The sequence below is a fragment of the Biomphalaria glabrata genome, chromosome 4 (assembly GCF_947242115.1).
Source record: "Biomphalaria glabrata chromosome 4, xgBioGlab47.1, whole genome shotgun sequence".
In the NCBI taxonomy this organism is placed as follows: Eukaryota; Metazoa; Mollusca; class Gastropoda; family Planorbidae; genus Biomphalaria; species Biomphalaria glabrata.
Window position 1 is genome coordinate 12,358,876 of NC_074714.1, and position 23,789 is coordinate 12,382,664.

General features: G+C 36.5%; 1 protein-coding gene across 3 annotated transcripts in view; it reads right to left on the bottom strand.

The window, feature by feature from the left end:
- The window catches only part of LOC106071376 (atrial natriuretic peptide receptor 1-like), a 595,276-nt gene that overhangs the window by 506,405 nt on the left and 65,082 nt on the right, over positions 1-23,789 (bottom strand). For 2 of the 3 annotated variants that reach the window (XM_056027445.1, XM_056027444.1), the window contains exon 2: positions 4,757-5,089. The gene's annotated coding sequence lies outside the window, so the exon portion shown is untranslated. Of the gene's footprint in view, positions 1-4,756; positions 5,090-9,095; positions 9,199-23,789 lie in introns of those variants that run through there. The other variant, XM_056027446.1, reaches the window with a different exon arrangement.

A 23,789-nucleotide genomic window follows, 5' to 3' on the forward strand; every position in this document is an offset into this window, starting at 1 on the left:
ACACCTGAGAACTAACACAAACTGCCTTGGAAATCTTGTTTCAACAAAACTTTTCGGAAATAAATGTTTTTAATGTCGTCGATTTTATTATTTAAAAACTTTAATTACGCAGTTAACAAAAACCTCAAATTGAACACACAAAAATGAAATAACAGAGTTAATTGGAAGTGTTGACAGGTTCCGCCGTAAAATACTCTTTTTTTTTTTTTTTTTGAACCCACGACAAAATAATGTATTAAGAGCTTGAACACAGTAATTAATTAATTTGTTCTTAATAAAACGTATACGATTTTTTTTTCCTAGAATTTCCCCTACAGATTTTATTATCTCTGCTAATAGTGTTGCTGAATGATTTAATTAGAGTTTACAATCGATCTTAAGAGATTGACATTTGATGAGCAGACGTCGCAAGACATTTTCTAGCTCAAGAGTTTCGCAACATGCGACATGCCGCGCCTCGGCTTCAAGTTAAAATGTTCAAATCTACTTTCACTTTTTAAAAATAATTTTTATTTGAAATAGAAAAGCAAATTTTTCGCGCGCTTTATTGTTACAATAATTATGAACGAGACAATCCGGTCAAGATTAGAAAATAAAAAATAATAATGTAGTGTATGTGTGTGTGTGTGTTTCTATGGTGACGGTGGGAAGAGATTAGCGATAGGTTTTGACTTATGAATAGTACAGTATATAAATACATGCGTTTATAGTCAACTCATATTTATAGCCTTAGTCTCTGTTTGAAGAAAGAGAGTTAGAGTTTGCATGGGTCACTACAAAAAAAAAGTTTAAACTACTGTATACATTTGTGTTTGTTTTTTTTTACTTTGAAGTTTTTATTGATAATTATTTTTTTTTATCTTCTTTTAAGAACGGGGCGTAGTGGTTGAGTGGTGAAGCGCTTGGATTTTGGTAAAGCAAAGGGTTCCCAGTTCAAATCTCTTTGAAGTCTGGGATCTTGAACTTCGGGATTTTTAGGACGCCCCTGAGTCCGCCCAACTTCATGAGTGTTATAGAGTGTGTGTGTGTGTGTGTGTGTTAATATGGTGACGGTGGGAAGAGGTTAGCGATTGGTTGTGAAACATAGGTGGCATTGTCGTCACTTGGTCTTAGCTAGGACAGATGACTACAGAACGTAAGACTGAAAGGTTGTGTTCTTGTATTATCGTTATATTTGGTTTAAAATATTATTACTTAAGTCTACTACATTTATTTCATTGATCACAAGTTGATTTTGTCTATAATAGAAATAAAGTTCTATTTAGTATTCTTCACAAGGAAGTTATTCAAGTTATTAGAAGTTTTATTAGTATAGATATTTTACGCCCACAACGGTTTAGTTGTCTACCAGAAGTTTGGTGCTACAAGTCAACCACCGGCTACAACAATACTGCTTATATTCATTACTGCAACTAAACGCACTGCAGTTAAATGTTCTAAGTAATGTTTCAGTCTAAAAAGTCGATTTCAGGTGTCAATATAGACACCCTGCACGCAGACAATGTCTCATAATAGGATGACATAGCCACGAAGATTGCTTAAGCCTGGAGCTGCTAAAAACTCGTCAAACTGCATCAAGGCAGCATTTCTCAACCTTGCGGATGTTCACAATGGGAGAATGGCGGCTTTTATTTTTTTAAGAGACAAATATTCTATTTGCATTGGCATTGTTATAATTGATCCAGGTTTCAGAATCTGTCAAATTAGAACGACGCCATTACCGATGTATACACATTTAAGCATTAGATTAAGAGACGCCTTTTTATATTCCAAGAATAACTTGTTCAATTGTTGTCGATAAAAGTCTGAAGCGTGACGCTAACTTTCAACAGACTTTTGTTGAACTGCGCTATTGGTATTTTGATGAAGTGTTTCTGTAGAATGTACTTCTGCTTCTCAGAATGCAGGGAATCACTTTGCAGACTTAGCGGAGACAACAGTTCTGTGAGCTTCTCTAATCCTCACTGGGTGGTCAGATGTTCCCATTTCTGAGGGGGGGGGGGGGGAGAATGTGAGAGTCAAAACAACTACCAGTTGGAAAAAACAAACTGCTGTTCTGCTGTAGCGACATCTTGACTACTTACGTCCAATACTCGTCACGCTTACTCGCTCAAGGTACGCTATGCTAGGTCACATATGTCGCGAGTCACACACTGCCACCTCCATCTTTGTCGTCAGGTTCTTTTCACAATAACATACTTTACAGAATTATAAAAAAAACGGACATAAATTTTATTTACTACACTATAGTTTTTAAAGATTTGAAAATATACTAAAGTAATTTTTTATTTTTTTTTATATTCAGTTTTTCAAGAGAAGAAGAGACTATTATTTTAATGTTATTGTTTCATTAGATCTTGTCGAGTGATATTGATTGTGATATTATTTGATGAAGTTCTATTTGGGCAGGTCTTTTAGTTTCATAACTTATTGGATGTCTCTAACCTCAGAGTTTACGTTCACATAGAGAACTGAAGGCCGGGCACATTTACATTAGAATTAGAATAACAGCTGCCAATGTAGCATTCATAATTATTCTCTCTCTCTCTCTCTCTCTCTCTCTCTCTCTTGTATGCTATTATTTTAAATTAGTAGAGAAGTTTGGACAACACAAACATAAAAATAGATTCAAACTTTAGTTCACCATTAAATGAAAACAGCATGTTGTGTGTGAATTCTGTGTTGTGTGAGGGTTGTGTGTGAATTCTGTGTTGTGTGAGGGTTGTGTGTGATATCTGTGTTGTTTGAGGGTTGTGTGTGAATTCTTTGTCTGTTGAGGGTTGTGTGTGAATTCTGTGTCTGCTGTTGTTTTTAGTAATGATGAACTTTAAAGTCCAAATTGCGTCATTCTGTCGTACATTAAAGATTTGCCATACATCGAGAATAGAGAAGCATTTGTAATATCAATTATGAATTCATTTTTAGCGGCCCCCGAAAGGGGAAAAGACGCTATTAGTTTTGTGCGAAATGTCTGTCCGTCTGTCCCGTTTAGATCTCGTAAACTAGAAAAGATATTGAAAATCCGACATCACACTATTTTAGACCATCCAAAGTTCTAATGCAACAGCTACTTTTTTTTCTGAAAGCGAAAAATCTAATTTTTAAAATCAGTTATGCAAGCAGTTTTTTAAAGAGAAAAAGCTAATTAGTATGCATTATAAGTTAGACCTATAATTATAAGTTAGACCTAATTTAAAACGAATAGTAATCTTGTAAACTTCATTTTCCTGAACTGTTTTTAATTCAGTCCTTTAGAGCCATTTAAAAAAATTTTGATCAATTATGAGACATCAGTTAGGCCAGAGGAGGCGCGGTGGCTGAGCGGTTAAGCGCTTGGCTTCTGAACTGGAGGTCCGGGGTTCGAATCCTGGTGAAGACTGGGATTTTCAACTTTGGAATCCTTGGGCGCCTCTGAGTCCACTCAGCTCTAATGGGTACCTGACATTAATTGGGGAAAAGTAAAGGCGGTTGGTCGTTGTGCTGGCTACATGACACACTCGTTAACCGTAGGCCACAAAAACAGATGAACTTTACATCATCTGCCCTATAGACCACAAGGTCCGAAAGGGGAACTAGTTAGGCCAGGTTCACATCTAACTTTACATTCACTTTCACCTATTCTTTGATCTGCTGGACCGTTGGGGCACTACACAAGGTGTTAACCTTCTTTCTCCATTCTTATCTCTCATTTGTCTTTGATATAATTTCATTCGGATGTTCTTTCTGAAAATATTGAAGCCTGCTTGGGTGGACCACTTCGGGGGCCGATTTTGAGTTTGTGTTTCCACACAAACTGTCTTTTGTAACCTTGTTTAATACACATTCTGTCTTGTTCTAATTATTTAAACTCCTGCGTTCCTTCCTTTCGTGTGTGATTATGTGTGTGCGTGTGTGTGTATGCGTGGAGTGAAGGGGTTAACGCCACTTGCCCAGATCCACCAGTGAAATGGAAAAGTCGGGCACTTTGAACCGTTTGAGGAGAGTATTGCAATCCTTTGATTGGATCAAATTATAATGCAAACATTGTCATGGGTCAAATCAGAGTCTATGTTAAGGAATGGTTTGAATAGTTGAAGTAAACAAGCTAAGGTAAAAGTAAGACTAATCAAAGTATAAACATTAAAACTTTATTGTATATTTTACTCCACATTAAACCAAAAAACAATCCATAACAATTAACCCTTTGCATGCTAGACTCATTTGGAATATTACACAATCATTTTTAGGTTATATGATTCAGAAGAAAAAAAAAGTAATAAAGCTATTATTGATTAGGTGGTTAATCTCCATAAAGATTTGATGTATCAACATTTTAGTTCTGTAAATATAATCTCTGATTACACAGATACTACCAGAAACGTAGACAAGATTGTTTTCAGTTTAAAGGCATTGACAGGAATGTAGAAAGACGGTTAACATATCTTGTGTGGTGCACCAACGGTCCAACAGACTAAAGTATAGGTTATAGTGAAATATGAATATGAATGCAATTTTAAAAGCTTGTTTAGCCGTGTTATAGGCTGAAACTACGGCCCGCGGGAATATCCGACCGGGCTATCCTATACGTCCTTTAGAACTTTTCCCACAGTGCTTATTGGAGTCGCCGTGGATCAGTTCCAGAGGTTCCAGGGAACTGGAAGACTTTTAAAAAAAAAAAGATGTGGGCTGTGACATGCGTACTGGAAATCTATATGACCCCAAGGCTGAAAAAGATGTGCCACGACTAATGAAGAGCATACATGACATATGTACTCACCCAGACAGCCTCCGTTGTTTTATATCCAGTAAGATACTTTATATCCAATGTATCCAGTAAGTAGATATCCAGAAACCGGCACAAAGCGATAACTTGATTATATCCAACAAGTATGTAGTCGTAATCCAATACAGAAATCAATCTTTTTTTTTCCTTTTTATATCCAGTAACAATACGGCCGCAGACGATACACTAAAATTAATATTTATGTTTCTTAAAAACCAGTTAGAATTCAATCATATGGTCCCAGCGCAGTTATTCCCCTTCACACTATGCCGTTGTGTAGCAGTCAAGTGTGTTTTCAAAATGTTCTCCTTTCAAGGATAACAAAACCTGCAAAAAACAAAAACAAAACAAAAAATGTTTCAACATGTATGAAGATCGTAAATAGGTCACACTAATGTAAAGACATACAAAAAATATTATAAAAATGTTATACAGTTGCTATCATTCTATCCTAAGCCGATAACACAGGAATTATATACAAATTTGTTTATTTCATGTAATACTAAGGCATATGCAGTTTCTCCCTTTCTTTTACATTTTTATGACCACCATTGCACTGTTTTCATTTCCTGAATATTTAATTGCTTGTTCGTTGTAAGATATTTTATTCCTGTGTAAAAGAAATGCAACATATAATTCATAGACAATTAATCAATCAATGTCTGTCCATCGTTCGTCCAATCATCCATCTATCTATCTATCTATCTATCTATCTATCTATCTATCTATCTATCTATCTATCTATCTATCTATCTATCTATCTATCTATCTATCTGTCTGTCTGTCTGTCTGTAAATCTATCTATCTATCTATCTATCTATCTATCTATCTATCTATCTATCTATCTATCTATCTACCTATCTATCTATCTATCTACCTATCTATCTATCTATCCATCTATCTATCTATCTGTCTTTCTGTCTGTAAATCTATCTATCTATCTATCTACCTATCTATCTATCTATCTATCTATCTATCTACCTATCTATCTACCTATCTATCTATCTATCTACCTATCTATCTTTCCTTCTTTCTATCTTTCTTTCTTGTCTAGATTGAATTAACAGTACACTCCAGAATTTTTTTAATTTCATTCAGAGATGTGAAATTTGTACTACAATAGATTTTTTTTGTGTTTGTTGTATTGATTGTAGTCATAAATGTCCATTTAGGAACTGGTATGGAAGAAACACAAAGTAAACAATTCCCTTAATTTGGAAGATGTTTTGATGTAACATAAAGTATTAACTAATTGTGTATTTTTCACCTGACAATGTTGGCATTCAAAAGACTATCGTTACATAGAAAAAAAACTAATGTGGGATTTTTGTATATAAGTTGTATAACATAACAGGAAAGCTTTCTGCGATAGTTCAATTAGAAATGTCCCTTGCAATAACATATTATTAAAGTTTTATTTGTCGTCATAGGCATTATCAGTTCTCTCATAATAGAAGATGCCATTGTATTACATGTCATTGTTTTTTCTTGTCGATGTAAAACATTATTAATGTACACCCAAACTATCGGGTTCATGAGATTTTGATACGATCAAAATTTTTCTCTGCCCTGGGAGGACTGTTGTGACACGGTTACTGTGTGTGGTCAACTGTGACACACGGTCAAGTGTTGGGTATTGGAGTTAGGGGACTTGCGGGAAGTGACGAGGGTGTAAACAAGAAGAAAGGAAGTCAGCTAGTGGAGTTGGTTATCTGTATATAATATTAGCCGTGTATAGCCTATATGTTATGTTGAAATGATTCACAATTAAAAGGCACTTAAAACGTAAAGGGACTTGTTTCTTCACAACCTTTCTATCTATCTATCTGTCTATCTATCTATCTATCTATCTATCTATCTATCTATCTATCTATCTATCTATCTATCTATCTATCTATCTATCTATCTATCTACTTACCTACCTACCTGCATATCTATCTATCTATCTATCTATCTATCTTAAGTAAACATAATGTGAAGTAAACAAAATGTAGTTTGACACTTTTGTATTAAGAATATACGACACGAGGAAGACCAAGAAATGGATGGATTAATCAAAAGAATGAAAATAAGTATAAAATCTAAACCTACAACATGTATCACACCTTGGAGTAAACTATCTGTTTGTTCTTTCCGCGACATCTCTTTTTTATTTCAAATAAAAACGAATTTTTGTTTTATTATAATATTATGTTCTTAATTCAACCTATGACCTATTATTTATATATGTATATAATTTATAGAAGTGGTTCTCAAACTCTGGAACATGGACCCCCAGAGATCCCAAGACAACCGAATGGGTACTCAGAAAGATGAACTCAGTTCTCCATCACAGATGAATCAAAACTAATGCAGGAGCTGCTGATTGTTATGACACCGCCATGCACACCGCCATCCTAGCGCACTGTTAGAGACTAGACTGATAAGGATGTGGACATTAGGACGAAGAGTACGAGTTCCGCCAAAGTCTAGAGCTGGGATGAAAAGAAGATATTGTTTTATGTACCTGTGATGTCCCTACAAATAAACATGGTTGCCTTGTTGAGTTGCCTCCCTTAAGTTATTACATTATTAAAATATTGTCAAACGAGGAACTTAATCCCATGATTAAACGAGGATACCACAAATTCTGGTTACAAAAAATATTACAAATTTTTAAATATTTTTTTTATTACGGGTTATTGTAAAGAAGTTGTTGGCTGCTTTCGTGTCCTTTTATTTTTTATTTTTGTCCATAATGCACCTCATTACACAATTAAAAAAAAAACACTCGAAATGTGTGCTCTTTGAGTCGGGAAGAAATACACTCCATAATCTCAACAACCTCGTCAATTCATTAATTATTTTTATTTTTTTTTACATTTGCTACTTATATTGCTCTTTTTTACTTAGGGTTCCGTGGGCATGTTTTAACTACATAAAGGAGTCGACGAGTCAAAAAATAAATTTTGAGCATCCTCTGATTTCCAGAATGCTCCTACACAAAGTCTATAGTATTCAAAGCAATGACATATCAAGAACTCAATATATATATATATAAAAGTGCTTCCAATTTAGGAATTATCTCTCCAAGTCACAATGAAATAAGACCATTTCTTGAACAAATTAAATTGCTGCCTCATCATTGACCCAACTTGTGCTTACAGCTTTAAAGCCTGGAAGTATATTGACGAGGAGAGAGGGGGGGGGGGGGATGGTGGTAAGGCGTTTCCTATCATCTCTGATTGGTCCTCCAGATCTTCATCTATACTGTTTAATTTCATTATGCCCCTGGGGGGCGAGACGGGGTGGGCTGGGGGTAGAAGAGGCTATACAGCTCTTTCACAGGACTTCTCGTGTGCTGACCTGTCTTTTCAACTGGCAGAGGGCAATTTACTTAAGGGAAGAGACTTTTGGGTTCTGTTTTCATTCGGGCACAGTCTCCGTCGTTAGTAGTTTATGCAGAAAGACTTTGGTGTTAACGCTGTGTGCTCTGACTATATACAAAGTCGATACTTAGAGCAGGAAGAGCGGGGGGCGGAGAGGATTGATGTCCGGTCTAAATGTCTCCAGTACCTAATTTCTTTCTCACACAAAGACGTTACCTAAATACATCATAACAGCGGTTCTCAATTCGTTTTTTTTTTTGTATTGTTTTGTTACAATTCTTCTATTCAGCTTGCAAATTTATCTGTAAAACCTGAGTGAAACATGTACACAGATTCTGAAAACGGTTATGATTTTTCTAAAAATTTTACATTTTGCTGAATATCTTTTAAAAAAAACACAAGTTTGACCGTTATAATTTTCCGAAGTTTAAAAAACAAATTAAATTTGGCTAGAGGACTAGACAATCTTTTTCTTGAAAAGACTGAATACTCGGGTATTTCCGCATGTAGACCCTAATTATCAATAGACGATAAGGATTATTTAGCGAATTGTCTTTTAAGTCTAAATCTATAGGCCTAGCATTCGAATTTTATACACTCTGACTCTGAGTAGATCCATCAATTCGCTTAGCCAGGATTTTTTTGGGGGGAGGATGAATTTTGGTGGGGTAAAAAACAAAATGTTCCAGTTTTGTTTCAATCTATCATTCATTGGTTATTAAGAGTAAAATAGTCACTCTTACAAAACAGTCACCAGCTTCATAAAGTAAATTGTTTTGTTTTTTAGAGTATATATATATATACATTTTATTCTGCATGTTTGTAATGTATCTTTGTTCGTTGCTATCAACAAAGTAGAAGACAATGTTTTCTTAGAAGTTACATGTTCGATTGTAAGAACATGGTGAATGGCCTAGATAACTTTTGTACAGAAAGGTAAAAGAAATGAAGTGCCCCTTTCTTACCTTGCCAGCTCTATAGGGCAGATGATGTCAAGCACATCCGTTACTTTGGCCACCGGTAAACGAGCGTGTCGTGTGGCCAGCACAAGGACCAACCTCCTTTACTTTACCAACTACTTTCAGGTACCCGGGGGCATCCTAAAAATCCTGAAATTCAAAATTCCAGTCCTCACCACCTAGATTCCAAGCCGGGACCTCTCGGTTCGAAAGCCAAGCGCTTGGTTATTTAGCGTAACTATTGTCAAAGAAACTATTTGAAATTTGTGTTTTTATTTTACGTACCACATAAATGGTCCTCTAAAAAAATGTGTAACTAAAATAATGTTTGGTGACTTAAGAATCTAGAATGAGAACTGGGGGAGGCGACAGGGGGGAGGGGTGCCTCGTGTCATCGACATCCCTATTTACCTTTAATGAACAATCAACATTTAATAATTTAAAATGAATTGATACCTTACTTCGCCCTTGCGTCTAGAACCAGTCCTCTTTTGCAATATATATATAATATATATACTATATAGTTCATGGGCGTAGCCAGGGGGGGGTTCTTGGGGTTCAAACCCCCCCCCCCCCCGAAATGAAATACCCCCCCCCCCCGCAGGGACGGAATTAAGTGACTGATTTTTGCTTTCATTTTGTTTATTTTAGGTGAGATTTTAATACTAAATCATCACTTACCACAGCACAGCCGAGGCAGTTTTGAGTTGAAAACCCTCTACCAGGGGGTTTTGAGTTTAAATCCCCCTACCAGGGGGTTTTGAGATTTAAAAAACCCCTATCAGGGGGTTTTGAGATACAAATCCCTCTACCAGGGGGCTTTGAGTTTAAAACCCCCTACAGGGGGTTTTGAATTTTAAACCCCCTACCAGAGGTTTTTGCAGTTAAATCCCCCTCTTCTATAAAACAAAACAAAAAAAATGCAAACAACAATCCCCAAATTCCAACAACACAGTTGAGGAAGATTTTGATTCTAAAACCCCATCCAAAATTTACGATAAACTCCATCTTCAATATAAAAAAGCAAATTACACACTCAAAATTCTATGAGCGTAGCCAAAGGGGTTTTGAGTTTAACCCCCCCCCCCCTTCCTTTCCAGTTGGGGTTTGAAGCTAAAAAGTATCTCTTCAATATAAAAAAAGCAAATTACACACTATAAAATCTATGAGCGTAGCCAAAGAGGTTTTGAGTTTAAATCCTCCTCCTCCAGATGGCTTTTTCTTTAAAGTTTAAAACCCCTCCAGATGGTTTTGAGTTTAAAATTCCCCTACAGAGCGTTTAGAGTTGAAAACCTCTCTCTTCAATATTAGGCCTACTTTAAAGCAAACTACGGTCACCAAATTCTATGATCGTAGCTAAATGGGGTTTTGAATTAAAAACAAAACAACAAAAAAAAACAGAGATTTTTTAGTTTAAAACCCCTCAACAGATGATTTGACGAAAAAACTTTCCTTTTCGATATAAAATCTAAAGCGAAGTACAGGCATGTAATTCCAAGAGCGTAGTCAAGAAAGGTTACAAATTTCTACCAGTGGCTTGGGCTCCATTAATTAAGTGTGAATAGTCTTCTGCCGAAATTGAAAATCATTAAATGTGTCTTAACAAAGATGGCTAAGATAGATTTTAGGAGTCAGTCATAGAGATCGGGTCTAAATCAAAGAAATCATATGCCAAACTGGGAGTGGAATCCTTAGTAAGGTTGTGACAGAGCGTCGCATGAGGTTTTGCGGGACATGTTTTCCGACAAAATGAATTACGCAAAATAAGAGTTGCGGAAACAGCTTGCCGGAAAATGCGCCGAACGGCGCGAGAGGGTCTAAGTCAGTAAGAATAGCACATTAGGTTTTTGAAATAAAACTTTTAATAGCAAGATAATGCACTGTAGATACCTCAGAATATGCATTTTGTTGGCTTTTAATACCAGAAATAGTGCTCGGCGGCGGGGCTTCGCCCCGCGCTGGGGGAGCTCTGCGAACTCCCCCAGACCTCCTTGCTAGCAAGGGCGGGGAGTCTACAATATACAATAAACGTCTTCCGAAAGAGTCAGAATGTAATAAAGATTAATTATGTACACACACACACACACATATATATAAATAATTTGTTTCCGCGGGGGGGGGGGGGGGGGAAATCCCTCCCCAAAACCCTCCCCGAAAAAAAATCCTGGCTACGCCCATGATATAGTTTGTCTAATAAATGCTTCCAAATATATTTTTTTTAATTTATTTTATGACTCCTGATTAGACGTTATCATATGCTAATGGTTTCCCTCTACAGCTTCTTATAACTCCTTGCTTTACGTCTACAGTTTACATTCAATGTTTGTGCATGATCACATATTATACAACAACTAGTTGATGCAGTACTAGACTATAAAACTTAATTAGCATTTCAATGACTGCATTAATATTCATGAGATTGACGTCACTGAAATACGTTTTATAACCAGAGCAACATGACTTTGGTGGCTCCTTTTTTTTTCTTCCACCTCTAAGATGAAAATGTGTAGTTAATTACTCTGTAAAAGAGGGCAAAGTGGTAAAGAGCTTGGCTTCCGTAATAAGGGTTCCCGGGTTCGAATCTTGTGTAAGCTAAAATTTTTAATGTCGGAATCCTCAGGGATTCTCTGAGTCCATCTAGCTCCTAGCGCTCCCCCAGACCCGCTTGCTAGCAATGGCGGGGAGTCTACAATTTTCCACTAACTCCAGGAAGATCCTATTCTAGGGCACAATAAGCGTCTTCCGAAAGAATGATGGGTCAGAATGTAATAAAGATTATATACACACACAATACATACATATAAATATATTTTTTTCGCTGGGGGGGGGGGGGGTTAGAAAAAAAATCCCCCCCAAACCACCCCCCCACGAAAAAAATCCTGGCTACGCCCATGTCTAGATCTCATGGGTATCTGACATTAGTTGGGTAAAAGTAAAGGCGGTTGGACGTTGTGCTGGCCGCATGATCCCCTCGTTGATTGTGGGCCACAAAAACAGATGACCTTTCTTCGAAGTACACAAAGAGTAAATAGTGTATTACCAATAACAGGCAACGTATAACGTAATTATCTTCTCTTTTGAAGAAACATCTATAATTTATAACATAACTTGACATCTACAGTCTGTAACTCTGTATGCCTACTGTATACCATTGTTGTCAGGGGTGCGGTGGCTGATTGGTTAAGCGCTTGGCTTTCGAACCTGGGGTCCTGGGTTCAAATCTCGATGAAGACTGGAATTTTTTAATTTTTGAGGTTTTAAGGGCCTCCATGAGTCCACCCAACTCTAATGGGTACCTGACTTTAGTTGGGGAAAGTAAAGCCGGTTTGTCGTTGTGCTGGCCACATGACACCCTGCTCGTTAACCGTTGGCCAAAGAAACAGATGACCTTAACATCATCTGCCCCATTAAGTTGCTTTATTAGAAAAACAATATGTGTAAAAATGTTTCGTAAAATGTTTTGCAAGTTTCGGAGTAAGATATAATCTATTTCTTTGTCCAAACCTCCCGCAGGTGGGATGGCAGCGGACAGGGTATTATCCCGGGACCATCGAGACAACCGAATGACACTCCAGAGCGCATACCGCACGACCTGTCAGCCATCCTGGCGTAAGTCGGGGTTTGATATTGAAAGCCTTTAAAAAATTAGCTTAATGTGACATCATTAGTGCTTTCTATGGGCTAAAGAAAATACTTTGAGGCTGTAGGATATATATAGAAAAAAAAGATGATCTAGCAGGTTTAATCAATAGCCATTGATCGGTTGACAACAAACAAAACAAGAATATGTTATCTCAATAATTTATATCAACATTTTACAGATGATATAAGTTTTTACTGTTGTAAGAATCATACAGAAGTACGGCAAGTCAAACAACATTGAGAGAAAATAACAGTTTGAATAAATGTCGTTAAGGACAGCATAGAGGCATTACTTATTTATCAACTTCTACACTGGGTAGTACCCCTTTCCTGTATGTCGGGACAACCTTATATAAAAGTCTATAGTTATGTTCTAAGCTTACAGTATGCTGACGTGGGTTCAAGAGACCAACGCTTGGAGAGATGCTCAGGGGCAAGTCACTGAGAAGATCACTTTGGCAGCAAGAGGATTCAGAAAGAAACATGTAAAAAAAAAAATCATTAAAGATGCCACGGGACATAATTCTGAAACTAAATACAAAGGTAAAAATTGAGCTAATAAACCCCGACAGACAATGGCTTTCTCTGCGTTGTCGTGGCAATTAATGTGGGTCACTAATCGTTCGTCCCAGCGATAAGAAACCCTACTCTCAGTTTTAACCTTAATCTTCCATTTAAAAAACAAGCCTTCTTTTTTTAAATTAATTTGTAACCATTGTTTTTTTTTAAATTAAATTCTAGACTTTAAATCAAGTATTTATATTCATATCTGGCAGACTCTCTTTGATACACATTTTCTTATATAATAACATTCTAGAGATGGTTTATATACGCACTAATAGTACTATACTCAAATTCCAATATTCTCTTATCTATTTTCTCTTTTACAATTTCTAGACAAGTCTTGAGAACTTGAAACACCGCCACCTTAAACCATCATTCAAGATTATCGTAATTCACAAATCCATAAATGGCAACTTTCTTGGTGCATCCGGTGTATAGAATACGGAAGCACTGAAACTTGATACGCGAAGCATTTGATAAACTTTATGATACTTTTTGTAAACATTTCAGGCCAGTAAAAGAAAAATGTCTAATCTCTTCATTTGTAGCGCGATATGGGCCTGATGTTTAGAACTTGCGAAATAGGTCCAATGTTTAAAACTTGCGATATGGGCCTGATGTTTAGAACTTGCGATATGGGCCTGATGTTTAGTACTTGCGACATAGGCCCAATGTTTAGAACTTGCGATATGGGCCTGTCGTTTAGAACTTGCGACATAGGCCCAATGTTTAGAACTTGCGATATGGGCCTGATGTTTAGTACTTGCGACATAGGCCCAATGTTTAGAACTTACGATATGGGCCTGATGTTTAGAACTTGCGATATGGGCCTGATGTTTAGAACTTGCGATATGGGCCTGATGTTTAGAACTTGCGATATGGGCCTGATGTTTAGAACTTGCGATATGGGCCTGATGTTTAGAACTTGCGACATAGGCCCAATGTTTAGAACTTGCGATATGGGCCCAATGTTTAGAACTTGCGATATGGGCCTGATGTTTAGAACTTGCGACATAGGCCCAATGTTTAGAACTTGCGATATGGGCCTGATGTTTAGAACTTGCGACATAGGCCCAATGTTTAGAACTTGCGACATAGGCCCAATGTTTAGAACTTGCGATATGGGCCTGATGTTTAGAACTTGCGATATGGGCCTGATGTTTAGAACTTGCGACATAGGCTTATCTGGCAACAGTGATCTTTCACTATGACGTCCATGAAAGTGTTTAGTTTGTCTTGTTCCCAATCTTCAAGTTTTCATTTTCAACGTTTTTCTTATATCATTTCGACATTTTCTTTATCGCTTTCTCTTCTTTTTCTTTCTTACTGAATTTAATTGCTTGAACAAGGTAAACAGATGCTTAACAAGTAATAGAAAAAGAAAAGATTATGTTTAAAAATTAACATCAAAGATTAGGTAAGGGAAAGAAACGCTAATAACTGCCGTTTATCTGAAAATGCTAGGGTTTAGCTCCCTTTCTGCTATATAAAACAGAATTAATTAATTAGTACTAATTGATTAACTAATTAATTAATTTTGTGATTGATTTGTGTATTGTCATCGATTATAAATATTTATGCAAAATTTAAACTTTACCCGAAAATGGGAAATGGAAAAAAAAAACGTGTAGAAACGTCAGAAGAGAATTAAATCCATATATACACCACATTTCTCATTAAGTAGCATTTACTTCCCTAGTTCAATATCAAACAGAATAATTAATAACCAATAATTAATTAACTAATTGGTTAATTTTTTTATTGATTCATGTATTGTCAAGTTCAATGAATAATTGTGCAAAGTTTCAAATTGATCCCAAAATGAGAAATGTGAGAAAAAACATGTTCAAATCTTTTACCAGACAGACATACAGACAGTCAGACATAGTGAGTTGATATAAGCTTTGTAAAAAAAATTAACGTGTAAACAAAGAGAAGATTACTGTGATCCAATTTTTTTTGGTGAAAATGTATCATTAATTAGGTGAATACATCTATCTTAAAGGGTGAGTAGGTCAGCCAGTGCGCCTTTTTAGCATTGAAAATTCGCCGGAAGGTAAATCTTTCCCTAATGTATCAAACAGAAGAACCACACAATATTTTCTCATTAACGTTTCAGGTGTCAGTGATGCTGGTATCTACAAGACATACGACCATGTATCCGTATCACTTATCATTAATAAACCAAATTAACCATATTATTGTCCAATCTAAAACACTATTAATATGTTCTTATCTTATCTTATATAATACAGACGTTACTTCAAAAAAGAAGATGACTACGTCCTGCGCGTCATGCATTTAGACATGCATATTAACCAATGACCTATACAAATTTAGCGTTTGTTTAGCTTCCCATTTAGCTCAATACCGGAAATAACTACATATCTAGGACAAAACAGGGGGAGACTATGCGCGAACCTGGATCCCAGAAGCAGACGAAGAGATTAAACATCAAAGGTACGTTTTTGATCAAGTAAATACAGCCTAGCTAAGACACATGTATTCTGTTTAAAGTGTCATATCAATAAAAGTTTACTTTTGTATGTGTTGTATTTCTGTTCATATCTTTAATGAGTGTGTGTGTAGAAATATAACATAATTGGCAGTAGACTAGTTACCAATAGTGTTACGTATTTCTGAATCTTCTGGCTAGATGTATTAGTTGGCACACAAATAAAAACACTGCAAAGAACTTGACAACTCAACTTTCAGTTTCATATAACTTTAATGACTATTAACTCTAACATTACTGTAACATGTAGCGTAGAAGACTGTACAATATCTGTCAGTTTACAGTTAGCTATACTTCGTTGCAATGCATCTCTTCTCAACTTGCATCGAGCCGTATTCCACAGAACAGACCAACGACACACTTCCCAGTGTCGCTCCAGGTCTCCCAAAGCTGAACCAAGTCGTACTCAAGTCTACCGAATCAGAGCCGCACACGTCTTACATCGACTGTATCGACTGTAACGGCTCAAGTCCACTGTAGTTCGCTGTATAGACTTTAACGACAGTAGTCCACTCCAGTTAACTCTACCCTAGTTAACTTGCATCGAGTCGTACACATCTCTCTTCTACTGTCTCGCACAGTAGACAACAGTACCGACGACTCACTCACGACTCCATACGACTGACTTTCACATTAACTCTCTGGCTTATATAGAGTCCCTAATCGCTTGTCCAAAGTTGCACAAACACGGCTAATATCCTCTGGAATAACACGTGAGGAAACGTTACATCCTGTCTTTGTTTATACACGTAGATTCCAGAAAACATCGGCTGCAGTGTCATCTTGCCGGGGTCACAAGTTGTGACCTCTATCTGTCACTGGACATTGCTAGTACCTTTTGGAATAACATGTAAAGACACGTCACATCCTGTCTCTGTTTATACATGTACATTCCAGGGAACACCCGCTGCTGTGTTATCTCGTCGGGGTCACACGTTAACCTCTTCCTGTCACTGGTCATTTGTAACAATAGTTTCATAAATATACATTGAAAATATCGTACACTATGATAACACCCTATTGTCAGTGCCACCCATACTGTAAATAACTCTTTCTCTCCTAATTGACGAAACCATCGTTGATTTGAACTCATTAAAAGAAATTAATATTTGATTGTATAAAAACAGAATGTATTTGCCTTTAGCTGTAGATAAAATAAAAATAAATAAAGCATTTTCAGATAACAAACGAATATGTTATTGAACCTGTGTCAAAACAAGGAGAGTGAAATATTACTGTGCCAAATAAAGAATCCCTTTGAAACGTGGACAATAAGTGCGGAGAGAAAGAGTTAAAGAATATAAAGAAGTTTTTTTCAATTTAATTAGTCCAAAACACACGCGTGAAAGACTCCTTGATCAAATATGAAAGAAGATTATTTGCACATTAATCTAGATCTAGGTTGTCTTAGAAATTTGCCAATTCGTTATAATCACAAACTGTTTCCGAATGAAATATTGGATTTAAAATGACGCACTACTTTCAAGGGAAGTTGGATACCGCAAGTAACGCTTTTGAATGCCTCTAAACGAGAGTGTGGCGGGATAAATCGCTCCGCCTGCCTACAGACTTCCGAGTCTACCTAGCAGTTTTGTCTGGCTCTGAGACCTCGGTGCTCTATCGAAGGCATCTAAGGCTGCTTGAAGGCTTCAATCAAAAGTGCTTCCTCACCGAAATGGTTATACGCTGGCAGGACTACCTAAAAAAACAGCCATGTTCTGCTAGAGAATGGTGTGGACCGTATAGAAGGACTACATATCAATAGACAGCTGCTCCCGCATGGAGGATGACCACATGCGAAAGGCGATCTTTTTTTGGTGAGCTTAAAAGAAAATGGCGGAACAGAGGTAAGCTCCGTAAGCGCTCTAAAGATCAACCCAGGCGCCATTTAGCCCTCACCGGCATAGAGGAATGTATCTGACAGCGAATGGCCTCTGAAAGAGATGGAGAATTCTCACGAAGGCCGCGGGACACACGTTTGAGCCAACTTGAGGCCCAATGGCTAGCCCTTGTAGAAGACAGGCGCAAAACAATGAAATAGACCACCGGCTGAAAACGGCTTTGTCTTCAGGTCGCGACTGTAACTGTGTAGACATGTGAAACCCTTCACTCAACCTTAGACTTCGGAATCAGTCATTGCCATTATTAGATCATACAACTCATACGAAAGTGTAAAATAAAATTGAAACGGTAATAAAGAAATCTGGCTGACTTTATTAGTAGGAACTATAGCATAGAACACAGTTAACGGTAGGAATCAGACAACGAATGAGACTTCCACGAATGTACATTTCGAAACCCTCCCTCACGACCACTCCCCGGGATGGTGTTAATTTTTTAAAGGTTTTTAATTCGGTTGGATGTGTTGCACTTCGGACACTCGTCCTGTTGGTCCCGAGCTCGAATCTGTTCCATCATTGATACCCTGTCAGCAGGAGGTTTGGTCTAGGATGTAACCTTCTTTATCGAACGTCTGAAACTTATAAACAAAGTAACAAAGATATTGACTTTGTTTTACATTTTAGAAAAAGTATGTAAAATACAGTGTGTATATATATATATAGTTAATGTAGATATAATGGTCATATCTTGCACATGTTTGATTCTATTCCCATTGAAAACGCTACAAAAACGTATTCTCCAATGACGTTAATATTTTCAACCTACATGGACATTCTCTATGATGCCTGAAAATAATTTGACATTTGATGAATTTGTCCAGCAATAGGGTTGGAAAGTAATAGGGTCGCTTATCTTTTCTTCCTGGTCTGGCCAGGCAAAGAGGCCAGTGTGGGAAATAGCCATCTAGTGTCCAGATAGTATCTAGGCTATTTATGAACACCAATAAATGAGCCATCATAGAGAGTGTTAGAGACTATTGGGAAATAGAAGGAGGAGGATATAGTCTGGGGTTTCCATTTAATAGAACAGTGTCACAGATTGTTCATTTGGGGCTAGATAGTTTGTGTGAGTTACATTCAAGTGTATAGATAGATAGATAGATAGATAGATAGATAGATAGATAGATAGTAGGTAGTTAGATAGTTAGATAGATAGATAGATAGATAGATAGATAGATAGATAGATAGATAGATAGATAGATAAATGATGTTAAGGTAATATGTTTCTTTGGCCAACGGTTAACGAGCAGGGTGTCATGTGGCCAGCGCAACGATCAACCGTCTTTACTTTTCCCCAACTTAAGTCAGGGGCGCCCTAAAAATCCCGAAATTCAAAATCCCAGTCTTCACCGAGATTCGAACCAAGACCCCAGGTTCTGAAGCCAAGCGCTTAACTACTCAGCTAAAGAACTACACTCATAAAAACAAAAAGGACTGTAAACTTCGTTGGTAAAGAAAACCAAGCTGTGTATTGTTTTAGTTTTAGTTAAGAGTGTATATTAGTTTGTAAATAAATAGTGTGCATTGTATTTAGTGATAATAAAAAATTGGTGCATTATAACGTTACAGAAGAGGTTGTACACAAGGAAACAATAGGTTTGGGTTTAGAGCCAGAAGCGAGGTAAATAGACTGATGGAGAAAAGAGTCGGACTTAGTAACATAGGACGATCATCCCATTATATAGTGCGGTACTATTAGTCATCTAGGACGATCATCCCATTATGTAAGTAAACATTGTGAAAGTCTTTGCAAGTCTTATCAAGTGTATCGTCGTTATCGTATTTAGTGTGTCCCTTGAAGGTATCGAGCTCGCGATTATGTTAACATAGTATTTGTCAAGTCGTCGAAGTCAGCAATTTTGTTAGATTAAGTCAAGAGCATCAATTGGACACTATCGCGCTGAATCCAGACATTACCAAGTACTTTTATAGTTATGTTACCAAGACAAAAAAAAAAAAGGTAGGTATATAGGAATACCAAATCTTTCATCTCCCTGTGATGTTTTGATGGCATCACAGCCAACATTTTTCTGTATGTATCATCCCCCCCCCATCTAATTAAAAGCAATTTAATCTCACAATAACTCTCCAACGCATTAAAAACACCTGATTTCTATTTATGTACATCATATAACATTTGTTATTATTTCCTCATTAACTGAACATAACAAGTTCTCAGCTCCACCCGCGGTTTTTTTATATGTTGTTTCTATTTTTAGAATTTTTTGGGGAGGGGATGTAATTTTAAAGTTTATTTGTTCCGGATGGTATATGAAAATTAAGCAATTAAAAAAGTCAAAAGTTACAATTGTAAGTCACTGCTGCCGGATTGAGTTTGATTGTTTCCCTTACTTGTAACTGAGCACATAACAATGAGGCATTCATAAATGGAGTCATTGCTATGTTCAGCGTTTAGAAAGTTTTAAAAAGTCAAATAATAAATATTTACATACTTTATGACTACAGCTGTAGATCGTAAGGCCATATAAAGCACTAAAGCAGGTCGATATTTTAAAAACAGTTGAAGCTTCTCAAACTTTACATGTTAACCCTCCTTCCGCAGCTTTAACCCAAAAACACTATGTCTCAACAAACACGTAGTTCAGGCTAAACAAGTTATCGAGTTGTCTGCTCTGGCGAGAAAGACAAACAGATACAATAATACAATCTCATCTGAAATCAAAGAAAACGCTATGGATTGCCCGACGACCATGTGGATGTAATTGTTGTAAGCGTCTCCCTGGAGGCACGCGCTTGTTACATGTAAGCGCACCAATCGTTCATCTGAATCCTCGTATGCCAGAACACAGAGAGAGGAAACATAATAGCTTTTAACACTTTTGTTTGAACCATATTGGCTTGTAACAAACAAAAAAATTAAAATTAAATCACATATAAAATAGTGAGCTCCCTGTAAAAGCCATGGAAGCCTATGGTTAGTTTAAGTGCATCCATTGGGTTAGTTGTGTACCATAATATTTCATTTCTAGTTTTAATGAAGAGTCCAACTTTTTCTAATTCATCATCTGTCCCTTGACCTTGATCGTAGTGGTGCTGTGACAGTTCACGTAACCAAATCCCGCCACTTTTCTTGGCCAGCAGCTGTTCTTAGCAGGACATCAACAGAGAGGCTAGTACAAATTTTCACGCTATTCAGCCAGCTTTTCATTGGACAATCCTTTCTTAGTTCTCCCTCCACTGTACCTTGAAGAATGACCTACAATAGTGAGTCCTATCTTACCATATGACCAAACCCCAGCTCAGCTTTCGTCTCTTCACAGTATTGAAGAGTTTCTCTTTTGTTGCCAGCCAGAGTGTTGACTTGTAAAAAGTTTAAACTCATTTGTCTTCTTCCTGGCATCTGTTTCCCAACATTTTTCTGTAGATTTACTCTCAAAAGCTTGGATTATTCTTTAAGCCTCAGCGTTAAGTCCAAATTTGTACAAATACTCCTTCTTCCCAAGTGCTATTAGAGCATGGAATGGGTTGCCGAGCTAGCCAGGAAAACCAGTGACTTGGCAGAATTTAAGTCATTGGTTAATATGCATGACTAAATGCATGACGCGTAGGACGTAATCATTTTCTTTTTTGAAGTAACGTCTGTATTATATAAGATAAGATAAGATTATGCAACCTCACAGAAGTATAGAGACTTCTAGGAAAAAATACAGTTTTAATTTTACTGGGAAGCTGATGTTACTCCTTCACATTTTCCACAGTTTGCTCATGGCAGCAGATGTCACGCTTAAACGGGTTTCCATCTCTTCCATTGATCCTCCATCTCTTGTTATGTTTGTCCCTCCCTAGGTATTTAAATGAGCCAGCTTCTTCTGTTTCCCCATTAATACAAGTAAATGAGGATAACGAGAACGACTTATAGACAAGACACCGACTAAAAATTAATGAAGATCTTCAGGAGGGTCAACCCCCTGGACCTATGTTTTAATTGACACATGGAGCATTCCATCAGATTGACAACGGAGAGAACTAACGGGAGTAGAAGAAGGAGGAAGGTTTGCGCGTGACTAATTTGTCTCGATCTCTGAAATAGATTGATTGAATGTCAGCCATCTAATGCCAAACCTTGAGAAACAGCAGAAGTAACAAATAGCTAGACGGAACGGATCTATGTCACGATGACATTACGTAACAATAAAAAAGTTGCTTGTTCTTATAAAATAGCTACATTGTCATTCGACTCTTTCTACAATTAATTCATATCTTCTAATATATAAAACAAATTATGAGGAGTATGTATGTATGTAACGAATAAAAATCAAAACCATTTAACCAATCTTGATAAAACTTTACATAAATGTACCTTAGATCAGAAACGGAGACCGTAATGTATGCTAAATGTCATTCCCACAGAAATAAGGCCCTAAAAAATAAACAAAAATACCTAAATTTATCTCTATTAAAGAATGAAACTTTTTAAACAAATCGGATAAATCCATTTGTATAGTATTTTATATTAGATATGCATATGTCGGCTGAACGGGTAAACCCCATTTTCATAGTCTACTTTCATTTTCGTGTGAAAATTGTACAGGGTTTAGGAAACATCTCGTTATGTTTGACATAGTTCTAAATCCAGTGATCTGTAATATTTCAAACTAGTCTTTTGAACCAGCGGATGAACCGAACACACATAAAGAAAAACCTGAAAGTACAATTGTTTAATTTTCATTTTTTTTCATTTCAACAAAATTTTCAGCATTCTGTTTCCTTGCACAAGTTTCAAACTTTCCTTCCAACATTAGAAACTATTCTATAAAGCCCATGGGAAGGTGACAGAGTTCTAAATTGGAACCATCGTAGCTTCTTTAGTATGAAATAAGAAATTAGAAAATAAAATTGTGTTGAACTAATAAAGATCTTATAAAACTATATATATATAATATTTTAAATGAGTCACCTAACGTTTAGAATACCAATTCCTTGAGCATAAGTTAAAGTTATCCGAACTAATATTAGCATATAATATATTTCACATTCAGTGGAATGGTTTCAGAAGTATATTTACAGAAGAAAAAAAAACATTTTCATTGTTAAATGCATACAGTTTGATTTTTTTACAAAAAAAGTATATCCTGTCAAGTAGATAGGGCCTAATGGCATATACTACTTCAATTTAAATGTAGACTATGGCTTAGTCTACTTAATGCTATGGAATCTATATATGTATGTATGTATGTATGTATGTTTGTATGTATGTATGTATGTTTGTATGTATGTATGTATGTATGTATGTATGTATGTATGTATGTATGTTTGTATGTATGTATGTATGTATGTATGTATGTATGTATGTATGTATGTATGTATGTATGTTTGTGTGTGTGTATGTATGTATGTATGTATGTATGTATGTATGTATGTATGTATGTATGTATGTATGAATGTGTTTGTGTGGATGACTAAGGTGATAATTTCAGAGATGTATAAACGGCAGATAATTTCAACTGGAAGTGCCGTGTTTACAAGGGAGATCAGAGACTGTGAGGACTAGACGCAGAGATGAAGTAGATTTAAATGGATTGAGAAATATTTGAGAAAAAAAAAACTGGTGATTCTATATAATTGTTAATAATAATAAATAAAAGTCTGTAAATATTTATGAATTCAAATAGAGATTATTTTATAGTAAGCAAGGATTCCCATCTTTTATTCTTGTGGTTTGATTTCATGTAAAATGAACACACAGTAGATTGAATGAATATTAGAGTGACCAAGTCACATATTGCACTGTACTGTTACCTACAGTAGTCATTGCCCTCTAGGACGATGCCTTCGTAACCGTCCCCTAGTTTACGACCTCCTTCGTGCCTAGGTAAATACCAACTTCAACGTTGGCCACCCTACATTTAACGACATTGATATTTTATGTTGTTATTTTGTTGTTGTTTATTTGAGCTCAGCAAGCCACCATTAAACCTTACAAATTGCTCCTTGATGGATTAAGACTCTCCATCATTCTAAGCAATTCATTAATGTCTTTATGTAAATACAAAGCTGGCTGTGTGGCCTGAATCGACTTATTGGCAGCTGTAAACACACGCGCACATACGTAGACAC